Genomic DNA, 11,318 nt, shown 5'->3' on the forward strand with positions numbered 1-11,318 from the left:
CTTTATCTCTGAGGCTTCAGTGAGGTCCTTGCCTCGTTTGTCCTTTATCACGCCCAGCTTAGCACAGAAGCTTCCTTTGATATCTTTGATTGTCTTATACAGAGCTCTTGTGTTCTTTAATTGGTTGTTGTCCTCAACTGCTTGACACTGTATGTTCAGGAAGGCATTCTTATCTCTCCTTGCTATTTTCTGAAAATCCGCATTGAGAACCTTGTATCTTTCTCTTTCCCCCATACCTTTTGCCATCCTCCTTTCCTCAGCTATTTGCAAAGCCTCTTCAGATAACCAGTTTGCTTTTTTGCATTTCTTTTGCTTTGGAACTACCTCAGTAGCAACTTCTTGTATTATATCACGAACATCAGTCCACATCTCTTCGGGCTCTTTGTCTTCTAGATCTAATTCTTGAAATCGATTCCTCACTTCCACAGCATATTCTAATGGAATCTGATCCAGATCATACCTGAAAGGCCTTCTAGTTTTCTGCGTTTTCCTCAATCGAAGCTTAATTTTGGCATCAAGAAGCTGATGATCGGTGCCACAATCGGCCGCAGGCCTTGTTTTTACTGCTTGTATAGCGCTTCTCCATCTCTGCCGGCAAATAATATAATCGATCTGATTCCTGTACAGACCGTCAGGTGAAATCCATGTGTACAGGCGCCTCTTGTGCTGTTGAAAATGAGTATTCGCTATGGTCAGGTTGTTTTCTTGACAGAACTCTACTAGCCTCTGCCCAGCTTCATTTGGCTCACCAAGACCGAACTTGCCTGTAATTCCGGATATTTCTTCACTCCCTACTTTAGCATTCCAGTCTCCTATGAGAAAAACGACGTCTGATGATGGGGTGCGGTCTAAAAGGCATTGCAGGTCCGCATAAAATCTCTCAACGTCAGCTTCTTCAGCAGCAGTGGTCGGTGCATAGACTTGGATAACTGTTATGTTGAAATGGATCATGACATGCAGTACAAATCTCTTTAGAAACATATCAACGACAATGAGATATGACGAATCGCGCTTTGGTGGGCGGCGGATAAAATGAGTTGACTCAATGATTGTATGAAGATTTGGACCATATCCAGTGTCCATGGGCGTTCGACTGTTTAGAAATAGAGGCTCGCTTTGCAAATTTTTCAATTCATCTTACATAGTCAAATTTTTCTCGTCATGTCAAGAAATCTAGTTATGCAAGGAAAAGTAAGGAATAAAAATCAAGAAATGTGCGGACAGCCGGCCTTCAACTCGAAAGGTCAAGTGCAACAAGAAGTGAATTTGAAGCCTAAATATTTCTCTGGCTGACAACAGCGTTATAACCTTGACACGACATTGTCATAATTGAGGTTTCAAATACGGCGCATGAAAGATGGTCGGCGATAGGATGGGAGGGGGAAAAAAATGTCGTGACAAAGTACCGCATGCAGGTGTATCGCAGCAGCAGTGTAAGTGAATAAGCGTCCCTGCGGAAAAGATCTTTAATTGAATCGCTGTAGTGGGAGGCCTATGAACAAATTTTCGGTGGCAAAAATAACGAGGCAAAGGCATTTCTAATCTGTAGTTAGCCTTGCGCAGAATTTCACTGCTGGTATTTTTGCAACCGGAGCCATCATTCTGTGACAGGGGCTTTGAGCAATGTAGAGAAGCGTTAAAATATCCACCTACAAAGACAGGCATGTCTCTTCCATCGAGCTCCCTAATTGCGGCCGTGTTGAAGAGACAGTCGGAGAGCAGTCACAGATACTTATATTAAGCTTGAGTGTCCTAAGTGAGTGGCAAAAAAATTTTGGCTGCTGTTGATCTTGCTTAAGTGCAGGCGAAACTTAGAGCGAGTTTAGCAGTATTTTGCATTGTCGAATTGCGCTTTGCCACAATCGGCCTGGTTCAGCTTCAGGGTTTGAGGATTAAACTGCTATCAGGAAATTTGTGCTTCAAATTATTTTTTAATACAGCACCGATAAGCAAGCGACAGGGCCCGAGCTGTTCAAATTTATTTTGTTCTCTAAACTCCAACGCAATACATTCCAAATGGAAATATAGACAGCTTTATCACGTAAATTCAGGCATAAGTGTCCAGACGTTTCTTTTACGAATACCATTTTTTGTAGATGTTATGTCTTGGCTTTAATATTTTAATCTTGGTGTTTTAGAGGCTGCGAGGTTTCAACGGAATTAGAAGTAAAGTAACCGGTGTATGCTTTTTCTTGAGGAGCAAAATACGGTTTGCGTATCATTTTACGCGTGTGGCAATTTTTCAATACTTGTTTGTCAGCGCTCACAAGAAAGATCATTACGGCCCGATTGTATGTATTCACTCAAAAAAGACATCATGCGATAATAATCCACTGCTACCTATAATGATCAGCTAGCGTATCTAGAGAGAGCTCGGAAATGAAAATAAACTCGTGGCAGTGGTTTTAGGACAACCGCAAATCCGGCTGACGAAAATACCGCTCTTTACGCCTCATGCTCGATCGCGCAACTTTTAGTTCTACGTGACGGAGCGTGGCGGCCGCTTCTCCGAATCACATTTCTATGAACCCCCTGACGCTTGGGACCCAGGAATGTCTCGCGGGATGAAATACGAAACCTACGAACTATCCGCTGCCGATTATCCCGCAGATTTATTAGCAGCTCTATATCTGTGAGCACTGTGTGTTGTTGTCATCAACTTGTAATCACAAAGCAAAACCATAAGCCGATAACACTAAATAAAAGATTTCGTTCTTCTACCCGTCTTAAGTACCTTAAAATACTGCCCTCTTTCGAATTTGCGCATAATTTATTTAGCGTGATAGCGTTTAAAGTCTCGTTCGTCAGGAAATCCGGCGTCGGTATCAGAGTTGTGAACTAAAAACCTAGGAGGGCACTAGCACGTGCACACGAGAAATTCGAAAGCCTGAGCGCCCCACAGTGCGATCTTGTTGGCGCCATAACTTGTGAGGCGGAGGGGGGGGGGGGGGTTGTTAGTTTTGGCTGTATGCAAGGGGATGGCGCTGCGAGTTTTCGTGAAACGAGTCATCGTGAAATTCTTTACTGTGTTGAATGTGGTGTGTCGTGAGTGATTCTGTGCACATGTCTTCCCAGAAATACACGTATGAACATGCGAAACACTCTCGGAAGGTGACGGCGACCAAAAGTGGCGAGTACGAGGAGCGGTTGCTGTTCGAACGTGGCCTTCAAGTGTGGAGGTGGCCCTCTTGGATCGCCTGCATTTAGCCTGGATATGCGTCTGCTGCTAATATTAAGTTAGTGAGCGGTTGAGGGCAGTCCACGGGTGACGTCCTGTGGACATCTCCGCTCCTACTACGACCTGGGTCCCATTTGACACTGTCTTCAATGCAACGCCAGCGACGCGTCGCAGTCCATCAACCCGCGTCCTCTCTCTTTGCGAGGCATCCCTGCTTCACCTGGGACGCTCATTAACTGCGTAGTGAACCCTTCCCTTTAACCTCTAGTTTTTTGTGCATGTGTGTGTGTGTGTGTTTCGTTTTCCTAGGGATTAATTTCTTTATCCATTCTGAGGGCACGACAGCAATAACACTCTTTACTTTAAATCATAAACACTGCTTCGTCTTTTATTTTATCTATTGCTTCACTCGAACCTGCACGTGATAGCATTTCATTTTGTAGTTGTAAACGCGTTCCAAATTCTCGAAAAATTCTCGTCCGCCAGAAGACGAAGCGATTAAATTTTATTTTAGTTTTTTTTTAACAAGAATACGAAGCGGACACTAAATGATATGATTGAATTAGGCGAAGAACTGTGACTGAGGGATGGCAGGCTGCATTTGTGGGTTGCCGCTGAGAAGGAAAAGAAACGCAGTAACGCCCATGAAAACGTAGACGAGGAAAGCGAGCACACCAGTGCGCAAGCAGAAGCAGAACACAAGCATAAAAAGGTACTAGCGGAGGTTGCGCATAGTAGCTCGGATTAAGGGCCGCCGAAGCTGGTGGAGGCGATCGAGAACCCGCACCTGGACGCTCAGCAGCAGTTAGCCCACACAACTTTATACCACCTTTTATGATCGCAGGGATGCTTTCGATGCATACCTAGAATGTTTTGAGCTTATGGCAGAAGGGCACAAGGAAAAATGGGCTGCAGCACTTAGCGTCTCTTTGAATAGGGAGGCTCTCCGTGTGTTCGGTCGATTGTCTCGAACAGCGTTAATGAATTATGATAAGACGAAGCTAGTCGTGCTTTAATATTTGAGGTTCACCGCAGGGGGATATCGCGAAATGTTTCGTGAAAGTTGTCCGCATGATAAAGAAACAGGCAAGCAATACGCAGTCTGCTTGCACAGTCCTTTAAGATGTCGGGTACGACCCATCGCTCAATGCGTTGCGTGAGTTGGTGGTGGCTGAACAGTTAATAAGGAAATGTCCTAGCGGTTTACCGAATTTCCTTCGAGGAAGAGCGTGCTGCCACTGCGTAAAACGGCTGAGGCTGGAGAACATTTCCAGGAGGCCCAGTAGCAAAGAAACTTCTCTTCTTTCAAAAAAGCGTTCGAAGTCGACACCACGTGAAATAAAGATGTTCCATCAATTAGACAGTCAGGAAGGTGCCTCATTTGTAGCCTACCTGGATATAGTGATGCCGACTGTTTCTCTAAGCAACGACAGCGTTATTGCCGTTATTGTCGGAAGGCAGGCCTTGATGTAAGATCCTGCTCAACGAAGCACGAAAACTAGAAGCAGTCATCCTCTTGTATTCATCCAGAGAATGTTGCACCTAAAATGTTGTTCACCAGAGCGGTTAGTATTCAACCGGCTGATGAAAATGTGGTGGATGCACTTGTCCGAAATAGCCCTGCAGACAGATAAACAATGCCTGTGCTAGAAGGAGAGCTACGAGGCTTTCTCGTACGGGTGTTACGGTCCATCGGGAGCAATACGGTGTTCGTGCGGAGGGCCCTAGTCCTTGACACAGCTCTCGCCGGCTCGTGATCCACGGTGTTCCCTGTCGATGGCAGTACCCTACTGAAAAATCCTGCATCAGTTTCTTAATAGAGCTTTTGTTCTGGCCGGTGGCCATTGTTTCTGTAGAGAAACGCGACGCCAGCCTGGAAAAACTTGCACAGCTGTAAGATAACAAGCTACTCCTGAAAACAAAAACGAGAAGGAAACAATTGCACTCAAAAGTCGCCATTCGAGCTTCGGCCTTGAAGACAGGCATTTCAACCACTACTCCACGACCTTTATTTTATTAATTGCCAGGATTTAACCGATTTCAATATACGTACATTAAGATATATCACAGAAAAAGACGCGAACTTCTAGGAGTATAACTTTGCCGCACTAAAATTCTCTAAGGGCGTTCAAGGGCTTATCGTGGTAACCAGTCAGGGGCCCATGTTTGAGATTTCAAAACCTCAATATTATTGTGAATACTTTCATGGCTAGTGAATGTGTGCTAGCCAGGGATCAATATCGCAGTGATTCACGGCCATTCGGTTGACCAATATACAATGGAGGCCCACGAGCAAAACTAAGTCTAAAGGACAACTACCTTCATTATCTGCAGGCAAAAATCTACTTCAATACGAGGTGTGCGTTAGCCCCTCTTTAACAGTCCTTTGTAGCACTTGCGAGAAATAAACCCCTTTCCAACATTGCGAAAATACGTGATGTATATATTTGGGTATTGTTTACAGCTGCGTCAGTTGGTTACTCATGGTAGGAAAAAGCTATTTTTACTTGGAAGCACTTTACAGATAATGTTCCGGTGTGCAGTTTGAAAAAGGAATTTTTCGCTCCTGGTGGGACCTGCATCCTCTTGACCCTCTTCAAAACATTAGTGCCTCGGCGTTCAGAGTATAAAGCCCTGTACATGGGCTCCGGAAACTGTATCTCCTAAGTCTCTCTACAATGTTTGTAGCCTGACATTGCTTAGGTAATTCATAGAAAACCTGGCAGTCAGAAATCAGACACCAGGAAAGGCTTCTTTAAAGAACCCGCAAATTTCTCCTATCCATTCCGATAACAAAATTGGGTATGGCAAGTCCAAGCCTGACTTGGCGAAAGGTACGCAAAAACGGATCTTTAACGCTACGGAGGAACATGAACCTATTTACCAACCGCCGTACGAAAAAGTGCGCAAGCAACCCCCCCCCCCCCCCCCCCCACACACACACACACTCCTCCCTACCTTGACGTGGCTGACGGGCCGACGATACGCCTCGTGTAAAACTGAAACACACACGCTTGCGTTGTGCAGAAAACATCTTCATGAAGATCCATCTCCGGCGATTCTCTAATGTTCCGGCGCACACGCCGCAGAAAGCGGCGATGGAAGATTCGCCTAGCTTCTAGAGAGCGACGCGACCGATTGCGCAATCACAGCTACGGCGCTGCGCCTCCTCGTCGACACGGGCTGACTCACGCGTGCATTCCACCGCACAGACCTGGCCCTCCTCCTCACTTCGGGCTGGAAGGCCGCGCGTGCTGACTACGGCTCTCTACGCGCAGGCACCCTAGCCCCGACTGAGAGGTCGTAAAAAGAGGAGAGAGCTCATGTTGCTGTTAGCGTGTTGGCTCGTGGAGCTACGCGTAGTTTTTATTTATTCAGCCTCTCTTGCAGTGTAATCGCCTCTTCATTGAAAACAAGTTTTCCGTACTTGTGTGTTATTATTGTTGTATTAGGTAAGTTTCGTCGTTTTATTTCAACTGTGTCCTCCGTCTCATTGTGTGTTGGTGTGTGAACTACACGTTGCCTGCCTAATTGACGAGAACTTGAAGACGTTACTGTCCGTTACGTATACGGTATTTACTAAGGTAATCGCGTAAATAAGGACGACCTTAGATTGCAATCAAGCAAAGGATCAAGCAGGGTTTCGGAAACGGTTCTCTACTATCGATCATATCCATACCATCAACTGGTGACAGAAAAATGTTGGGAATATAACCAGCCCTTATACATAGCATTCATTGATTACGAAAAAGCATTTGACTCGGTTGCAATTTCGGCGGTGATGCAGGCATTGCGAAATCAGGGGGTAGACGAGCCGTACGTGAAAGTGCTGGAAGATATATATAGTGGCTGCACAGTAACCATAGTTATGCATTACGAAAGTAACAAAATTCTCATAAAGAAAGGTGTTCGGCAAAGACACACTCTCCCCAGCACTATTGACAGCTTGCTTAGAGGAAGTGTTCAGAGACTTGGAATGGGAGCAGTTAGGGATAAGGGTAGATAGAGAATACCTCAGTAATCTGCGATTTGATGATGACATTGCTTTGCTAAGCAACTTGGGGGGTTGAACTGCAAACAATGATCGATGACCTAGAGAGGAGAAGTAGAAAAGTAGGCTTGAAAATCAATACGCAGAAGACTAAGCCTCGGGATGGAACAGCAGTTTACATTAGGTAGCGAAGTGCTGGAAGAAGTAGGCGAATGTCTACTTTGGAAAGGTAGTAACCGCAGATCCGGACCATGAAAAGAAAATAAGAATAAGAATTGGATAGAGCGCATTTGGTAAGCACTCGCAGATTGACTAGCAGATTACCGGTATCGCTCAAGAGCAAAGTATACAATAGTTGCATCTTAACTGTACTCAGCTACGGGGCTTAAACGTGGAGGCTAACCAAGAGGGTTCTACTTAAGTTGAGGATAACTCGGAGGGCTATGGAACAAAAAATGGTAGGGGTAACATTAAGAGACAGGAAGCGTGCAGAGTGGGTCAGAGAAATACCTCATGTTACCGACATTCTGGTGGAAATTAAGAAGAAATGGGCATGAGCAGGACATGTAGTGCGAAGAGAGGATAACAAATGGTCGCTTAGGGTAACAAACTGGATTCCTAGAGAGGGAAAGCATAGCAGGGGGCGGCAGAAAGTTAGGTGGGTGGGTGAGGTTAAGACGTTCGCAGGGGTCAAGTGGACGCAGTTAGCACAGAACCGGGTTAATTGGAGAAATATAGAAGAGGCCTTCGCCATGCATTTGGTATAGCCAGACTGATGATGATGATTAAGGCGACAAAGAACCTGAGTTTTACTGGTGGCAAGTTGAAAAAAAAAAAAAGGAACCGGAAAAATTTGCAACAATACCAACCGGTGCAGAAGACGTTCGTCGCGTTTGCTATTTTTCGAGCTAAATCCTGTCGCATAGCACGTCCGGCAGAAAATGATAAATTCACTTGCGGATAACTTTGGACATGACGAAATAGACAATTCAAAACTTTGTGAACATTGCCAAACCATTAAAATTATTTACTCGGATGTCTATAACAAACCAACAGGCATTATTGCAGGTGAGTGGATATAGAATGAGGCTGTTAGAATAAAACCTTATCTTTTGAGTATTGTACCGATGGTTGTTTAAAATAGAGATGCACCTTTTGCATGAACTCAAACAATATTGCCCCTCATGGAATATAATCAGTACAGGAGAAACGATACAAAAAGAACACCCAGCAGAGAATAGCTTTTTGAGTAAAATCGAGTAGCGACAAGAAACATTGCTGGTTTGCAGAACCTGAGGAGAAGAAGGAATATTTTCTCATAAAGGTTTTCAGGGTTCGGTAGGTTTTGGAAAGTAAATTAGGCGTTTGGTTTCTTGAAGCTGTCCGAAAATTTATTACAGCATTTTTTATTTTAGGGTAAATAAAAGTGGACTCACGAACTTGTGTGGTCAGGAATGTGATATTTTAATGCGTTATTCGTCTATGAAGGAAGATGTCAGTACTTTCGCTTTTGATCAAAAATTGTTCATTTCCCCATACTGGCTTCTGTGAGGAAATTTACATTATTTGATGGTTTTGCTCCTGCTGATATTGCTTTACATACCGTATTGAAGAGGTTTGATTTAATCGGTTTCGTCGAATTTACAGTCTCGAACTATAGCCTGTTCCATTATCAAAACAGGAAATCTAAAAAGCATATCGAAACCGTCATTTTTGAATGAATTCTCGAAGGCGACAAAGAGGCATATAGAGTGCAGGTATCAATGCATGAGGCATCAAAAACGGCAGCTGGAACTTCCACATTCCCCTGTGCAGAGGATAGTAGTGGTTCTGCAGGACCGTCAGATTTAAGAACAGCATCAAGAGGCCATCCCCTGCTGCTTGTAATAGCAAAGATGGATAGCTAGCGACCTCCGTGGGCGCTCCACGACGAGATTCACATGAACATGTCAAGGCTCGTCGAGCAGGCATGAGTGACAAACCTATCCACTACAGTCTTGGGCGTCTCCATGCAAGCAGAAGGGCGTGCAGAAAGCCCACATGCTGTACTCAAAGCACGGAGCACCCACCTGTACAGAGCATGCAGGAGGTATTCAGGACCCTGCGAGGTGACCATCGCTACCACCACAGTCAGGCTCTAGCACAGGATCAAATGGACATGCGCTAGTGCTTGTAAACCAAGGATGAGATGTTGGCAACAACAGAGCGCATGCCACTACAGGAAACAGGCCAGAAATGCACTATCCTAATAAGGTAGGTAGAAAAGAAAAGGGGTACCTGGAAGGAACGACAACAGAACCACGGGACAAAAATGAGAGTGAAGAAATGGAAATCAACTATAAAGTGTTACATGAATAATTGGAGCACATATTTGGAAGAAAAGATTGTCAGAAATAGAGTAGGAAAACAAACCATAAGCAACATTCAGAGGTTATAGGTAGAGAAATAAATCTGGCAGCATGTTAATTTAAACGAATTTACACAGATGGCAGAATTTCAAGAAGAGCAGGGTATTGAGACGTTGTAAAGCTTGACAGTAAAGTGGCAGTAAGATAACCCATTCTGGAAGTAGCGACTAGAATCTCCAGACTTTTCCGCAGGAGCAATGTGTAAAGAGGAGGAAAGACACACTTTTTGAAATAAAAAATTAATGTCATGCCTTGTGATAAAGTTTTGAGGCGAATTACGAAGCGAACATAATTTTGGAATATTGAGCGTGACAGGTATCCAATGAAGTAATTATATGCCGCTATTATTGTCTCGCCGAAACGTGCTCTAAAACAAGGGAAAAAGATGTGTGCGTGAAGGCTCGTAACATCGTGAAAGTGTAGAAATGCATAATCGGCCTTATTGGATTGCACTACCAGCTGCTTGGTCGCCTAACTTATTAGCACAAATTTCAGAGTGGCCCCGGATATGGAATAACATGAATGGAGCAAGGGGCAATAAAAGAAATATCTTCTTCTTAATCGCATTAAGAAATATCACAACGCAGAGACAAATGATTAGTATATAAATGAATAGCGTGGTGTGAGTGTTATTAAGAACATAATCAGCAGCAGAATGAAAGGCTACTAGTTCCGCTTCATACGCACTGGAGAGCGGCTGCAGACTAAGGGGGATGAATAATAATATATTTGGGTTGTGCTAAGCACAACAAAGAGCGGCGCCCGTGGAGTTATAGGTGAATGACCCATCATTAAATAGATATGCAGTGCCCGTTGCGAAGAAAGGAACGTGGCTTCCCGATGGGTGAGTTTAATAAAATGAAACTTGAGCTTCCGGGAGGGATAATCAGTCCCGGGATTGAACAAAAGCTGTGCTTTAGAAGTATCAAATTTAATATTACCATATAATATAGGTTGCCGGGAGTGTTTAAAAAAAAAAAAAACTTGAGTTCAGCAGATAACTGGCCTAAATGAATGGAAAAGCATTTGTAAGAACATGAAGAAACGCTATATGCGTGGTAGCGTAGATGCAGTAATAGCGAGGATTGGTTTTCGTTGCAGTGACAGGACATAGGATTATCAAGTAATCTAGTCAGGTTTTCTAGTCAAGATTACCAAGTAATCTAGTTATATATGAGATCGGTCTCTGCATACTGCTTCCTCTATTATGCCATCCTAACACTTACAATTACCTTTGTTTTGTAACCCGAGGTGCTCATTATGCAACAAAATATCATCGTCACTTACCACTTATTATGTGTCCTAATCATTTTGCACAGACAAAACCTTACTCATTCCATTCAATCCTCCTGCGTTTCCCATATGCAATTCTTTTCTGTTACAGTTTATTTCCAGACAGGAAATAACATCAGCATCGCAAAGGGCATCGCTGACCGTTAATTCTTGTTTGCAGTGTTGTGCTATGCCTTGTCCTTTCTGTACTACCTACATGTTTTGTGTCGCCGCGTTTTCTTTTTTGTGGGTTGGCGCTGTCCCCTGCCGCGATATTGTCTTTTCTTCTCGCTGGATTTACTGGGCTTATCGCGTTTATGGCTTTCTACATTAGCTCCATCATTCGCTCCTAATAGTGTCTTTCTGAATGATTTTCGTCGAGTCTACACCATTTATTAAGAACGCTTTACTGGTTGTAGCAACTATACACCTTGGACTAAATTGTCAACTGCGGAACTGAACATAATAT

This window comes from Amblyomma maculatum, chromosome 7, assembly GCF_055883805.1.
Source record: "Amblyomma maculatum isolate TAMU_Amacu chromosome 7, ASM5588380v1, whole genome shotgun sequence".
Lineage (NCBI taxonomy): Eukaryota > Metazoa > Arthropoda > Arachnida > Ixodida > Ixodidae > Amblyomma > Amblyomma maculatum.